Source organism: Diuraphis noxia, unplaced genomic scaffold (genome assembly GCF_037042655.1).
Source record: "Diuraphis noxia isolate RWA-SAM2 unplaced genomic scaffold, SU_Dnox_SAM2 contig0003, whole genome shotgun sequence".
In the NCBI taxonomy this organism is placed as follows: Eukaryota; Metazoa; Arthropoda; class Insecta; order Hemiptera; family Aphididae; genus Diuraphis; species Diuraphis noxia.
In genome coordinates this window covers 71,527,954-71,533,614 of record NW_028301713.1, presented here as the reverse complement: position 1 = coordinate 71,533,614, position 5,661 = coordinate 71,527,954, and the positions used below count along the sequence as shown (strand labels likewise).

The 5,661-nt window shown below is 27.1% G+C and overlaps 1 long non-coding RNA gene across 1 annotated transcript; it reads left to right on the top strand.

Moving 5' to 3' along the window:
* The first annotated feature begins 1,070 nt into the window (after nucleotides 1-1,070).
* On the top strand, nucleotides 1,071-4,570 carry LOC149057723 (uncharacterized). Its single transcript, XR_016191056.1, has 4 exons — nucleotides 1,071-1,217; nucleotides 1,301-1,452; nucleotides 1,998-2,077; nucleotides 4,096-4,570. It is a non-coding gene; the product is annotated as an uncharacterized LOC149057723 (long non-coding RNA).
* The last annotated feature ends 1,091 nt before the right edge of the window (nucleotides 4,571-5,661 follow it).

The window sequence follows — 5,661 nt, the reverse complement described above, 5'->3', positions numbered from 1 at the left end:
TTTTGAATGAAATATTTTATTATTACCTATTGACGTTTTAAAATTTTAAATGGCTACACAAAACAATACACCGTAAAATAACTATGCGAAAATATGATAATATAGTCTGATAATACTACTCTCAACAAATAATAAACAAAATGTAATGTACAATATAATATTATACAATCATACAATTTGAATATTTGTATTATTTTAGAATTGGTTATATTATGCACTCACTCCGGGATCTCAATCAATGATTCATTTGTCATCATTGGTCTAGCATCGATTAGATTTTACACGAATTAAGTGTTTGGTATATTTTATACTTAGCTTTTTAATTTTTTATCTAACAAATACAGCTCCAGAGGATCAATACATTTGAAATGATTTTATTTTTTATTTTAAGCGCCTTCCGGTGAGACAGCAAACAGTACAAACGCCATATTGACAATATTGGCAGTCAATACACATATCGAGACCCGGGTAGACACCTTGTTAATGATGCGAAACATGTACATACTGAGAAGACTCGATGTGTTATTATGAATTCCGCTATCACAGTTTACGATTAAAAAAATGGGGGGGGGGAAAGTCGGTCTATTACAAGTATTTACTATTAAATTTTAAATTAACGCACGCAAAATAATGTTTTGTTGAAATATTTATAGTCATACTTTTTTGTTTGATTTAGCGAATACATCACGTGCATACGGCGACAATGTATTACGAAAACAATAGTTAATTTTTCAAACAAAGAAATTCTTTCATTAAATTTCATTTATTTCATTCAAACATAATTCCATTGGTATAAATATTATACATAAAAAAGAAACACCGCTTGTTGGATAAACAATACAAATATCATAATGTTCAGAACATAATTGTTTTAAATATTGTAACAGAGTAATAAATACAAAGCATTTTATGCTAATAATTGTATTATTCATTCTAGTATACATATTATTAAATAACTTTAATACATATTAGGTAGGTAGTGTATCATAACTCGAGTAATTACATAAATATATAATACATCAGATATCTAAATGTTATAATATTTACATATTATAATGTTATAATGTGTAACCGTTCATTTCGGACGGTTTGTTCGCAAAATTTTTTATAGTTGTTAGATTTACAATCACAGAAAAATCTCTACATTAAAATCAAGAAATATCATTTATACAGGAAATACGGCAATTTGATCACATTTCATCGAATAAACATAGCAGGTACCTGCTTACTATATAATGTTTGTCTATTATGTCTATTGATCTATATTGTTATAAATATATTGTTCATATTGACTCTGTAGTAACGAAGTCGTTTCGTAAGTCACACACGCTGTACATATAGTGCTGTGTTTGACAACAATTGGTAACAGTCGCAACGGTCGATCGTTTTGATTTGGATATCACGGTGATCCGTAAAGTGTCATGGGTTTTGCGTGCAAATCAATTGTCAACGGTGAGATTTTAAACAATGCGCCTTCTTAACATATAAAACGAGACCGCAAAAGTGTCTATATACAGGGTGTAACAAGAAGAACCGACAGATGAAATAACTTTTGTTCTAAGCAAAAATATTTCAAAATTTGCGTTGTCACTTGCGGTACCCATATAATACAACGGCAAATATTTTTATTTCTTAACACTAAAAATAAAAAGTTTAGAAATTGATTAATTTTTTTTTTTTTAAATTAAAAACAGCTAATTTACAATTCAGACTATAAGAACGATTTTGATTGGAAAAATATTTTTCTAAGTCAAGTAGTTTATTTCTTAGAGTTTTTTTTAAATATCAATATTTTTTTATGAAATTAATTTAAAACATAATAACTTTTTTCAAAATATTATTTTTAGGAATTTCCTGACATAAGTATATTTCTTAAATTATTGATTAACCATACAATTTTCACGATTTTTGTCATGCGTTTAAGTAGCAACATTTTTTCATTTTTCAAGTCTTCCTGTTACATCCTGTATTTAATATATTAATCTTTTAATTTTTAGCATTTCACTGATACGGTGTGTGGCTGGTTAAACCAGTGTGATGGTGGAAAAAGAAAACGTTATTTAACACGGTCATACAGGTCAGTATTGTACTTGTATATGAGTGTACTACGTTAGGTAAGTTAATATGCGTTTCGATTCGATTTCAAAATAAAAAGTGACACTTTCCATGAAAACCCCGCACGTGCATAATGATATAGTAATTAGTAATTGTTTTAAGTAAAAGCGTATGTGTGTGAGAATCGAATCTTGGCAGTGTTCTATTGTGAGCAGAAAAATCCAAGAAGCATTGATTGGATCTTCGGGAAAACCTGCATTACAATTTCTTTTCATCATTCATAATACGCGCATGCCGGTGTTGAATTACGCTAAATATTAAATATTTTTGGTTAGAATATAATTGATTACGAATTATCAAACTACAAGAGACTTATAATACAACTTTTATGAACTTTGGATGTGTTGTACGAACATCATGCAATATTTGATTATGACTTTTGTGTAACTAAGCCAACTTCTACGGCATAGGTTTCCACGAACAAGATTTTTGAAAAAACAAGAAATATTATCAGATCTACCACTTTTAGATCTAGTATTATTTAGTTTTTTACAATGGTTTATTTTAATTTTTATAATAATTGAATTATTTGAAAATCTATTATATTCAGGCCGGTTATTTAATTCATACCATGATTCTTCAAATTTAATATTTCACTTTCATTTCATTTCAATATTATGACATCGGACACTTTAATTCTTCATAACTTTCAGAATTTATCATCTATATATATCTCAATAGAACACCAATTCTCAGTGTTTTCAACCTTTTAATTTCTTAAAATATTAATGTGATTACAAATAATCAAAATTTTAATGCATATTATTTAAAATAATTTGTTGTTGGTATAGTTCAGTCACATAATTACATGTTATGAGTTTAAATAAAATAAATTATTAAAATATAATTGTGTCTATGAACCCTATGTATATTATCTAAATTGTTATTAAGAATTGTGAACTAATGGCCTTTGCTGCCGAGTTGTTTTTTTTAAGATCAATAAAAAAAAAAAAAAATTAAAACTATAGTAATAAATTAATTTTAAGCTGAAATAATGTATATCATTGTTCATCACAATTAAGCTTGTCAAACGAAAGTTTCACTTATTATAATATACGCGATATTTACCTAACTAATTATGTGCACCTACCCTCTTCATAACAATAACTATGATCCCATTTCCGGCACCATTTTCACTTGAACGATCAGGCTAATCGTGGCCAGATTTTATTTGAGTTACGTTTATTGAGAAACTATATTGTCCTTTATCATATAGATGTCAAATCAACCCCTCTTTATTTGCTGCACTTATAAGTTTAAAATTCATGTGTAAAATACACTACCTAGTGTTTTTTGTGTACCTTTCTCGATCGCCGCTTTCCTCTCAAAGTTGTCTATTAATGACTTATTTTTTTCTCTAAAATATTTAATATAAGTAATGTTTACAGCTTTAGACATTGTGTTTTGTATTTTCTTGTGTTTTTTCTAACAGCTGTTCGATACCAATTAATTAATTACAAGATGATGAATTGTCATAAATTAAAAGTTATACTTTTATGTGTGTGCATTTGCCATGCATTGTATGCTTATATCTAATATAATAAATTGTGAGTTTAATTAATAGTAGTTAAGTGTATTATGAATAGGCAGTAGGCAGTGGTTGAAATGAATGATTAAAAACAAATATTGAACTAACGAAGGAATTATAGAGAATAGAGATGATAGTTGAGATAATTATGGGAGTGGAAATAATGCACATGGATAGACTATAGTGAGAAATTATACCTTTAGCGATAAATACATTTAGAACACAAGAGAGGAGGGAAATTAGTAGACTATGATTGAATTTAAGTTTGAAATTAATTGTGATAATATGGTAGAGACATTTTTTACTGTGAATTTTCGTTTGACATTATTTTTGGTAAATTCTCATTCTCTGGGCTGGGTATGAGCTCATTCAACCTAAGTTTTTGGGATCTTAGGAAACTTTAATTTTTTTATTAGATCTGTTTTGAATGAAAATTATGTTTTTTATTGTAGATTAGCTGTAACTTTTTATAAGATTGTCAGCTTTTATAGTTGGTATGGCTGCACATTGGAACTAGAGCAAATTTTCTGGTAGCTCAAGCAACCTTTGTATTGTTTTTGATGAAGTGGATCCAGGCTACATCTAACACAAACTTGGGCGACAACATGACAACAATATCTGTGTCCCCAAATGACTGGTACCGCTTTTATTACGACTGATACGAATTTTTCTGTCAATTTTTCAATTTTTTTTTTTTCTTTATTTGTAATACACAATCTGTACACAATCGGCACAATAAGAGTATGAGCTAAGACAATAAAAAACATGAAATTATGAGCTAAGAAGCCACCCACCGATGACACTTATGTTTTTAAATTATTTGTTTTAACTTAATTATTATTATTATTATTATTAAATATTATTTTTTTTTAAATTTTAAATTTTTTTTTAAATTTTTTTTTTTTTTTGTTAGGGGTTAAGTAGGTCTCTACACCATTAATTTTTCAATTTAAATAATATATTTAGGTTAGATCCATTTTAAGAATTTTAGTTACAGTGACAATTTGTTGGTTCTACTGTAATTATTTCCAAAGTTTAAAACCGAAAAACCCAATTTTGATAGTGTCATTTAGTAATATATTGCCAAAAATATTGAAAATGCATGCTTACAATTTTTTTTCACATTATTTGAAGTTTAAATAACCAATTTATTAAGTCATAACCATATTATTGTAATTTCAATTGATGCAATAGCCTAATAATTGACTGATAATTTATTTGTGTCATTGATATATTATATTGTATTGTTCTATTTTATTCATTAGGTACCTATATGTTCTAATTAAATATAGAAATCGTGTAATTTGTCTACTAGTTCTATTCTTTAATCGATCGAGTCCGAGAAAATATCTAAGCTATATATTATTTTGATCATCACTGCAATATAATGAACATGATAATATGTGGAATTACTATTTAAATTTATAACAGGTTAAATTACAATATCATATTATATAATTGGGTTTTCTGTCTGTTATTGGGAAATGTGTTTATTTTTTCCAACTGTCATGCCACTAATCATAGCTGCCGTTTACATATTCATTCACCTGCGCCATAATTATGAATAAGAGTAAATGGTAAATATTTATGCGTATTTTATATTAGCATAAAAAATGAGATATCTTATATTTATTATTTTATCAAAAATGTACATACATACGTAAAATTAATTGTAATTATTATTGTTTAATATTTAACACAAGATGACATTATTGGCTTTTGGCTAATATCTACATTTATATTAAATTGTCATAAATTAGTTCGGACAATGTGTGTGATAATTACATACATTATTCATGCAAATAACGTAATCTTCCATCGTTAAACCGGAAATATAAAACGTAGGTAGATGATTATAAATAAATGTAATGTAACTATAATGAAACAAAATTTCACTAGAAGTGTGGATTGTAACTTGTAAGGTATCTAACATTACAAATTAGTAATTTTAATTATGTTATTTTTGAATGAGCTTTCAAAAGGGTTTCTCATTAATATTACATACCTCCAATAACTTA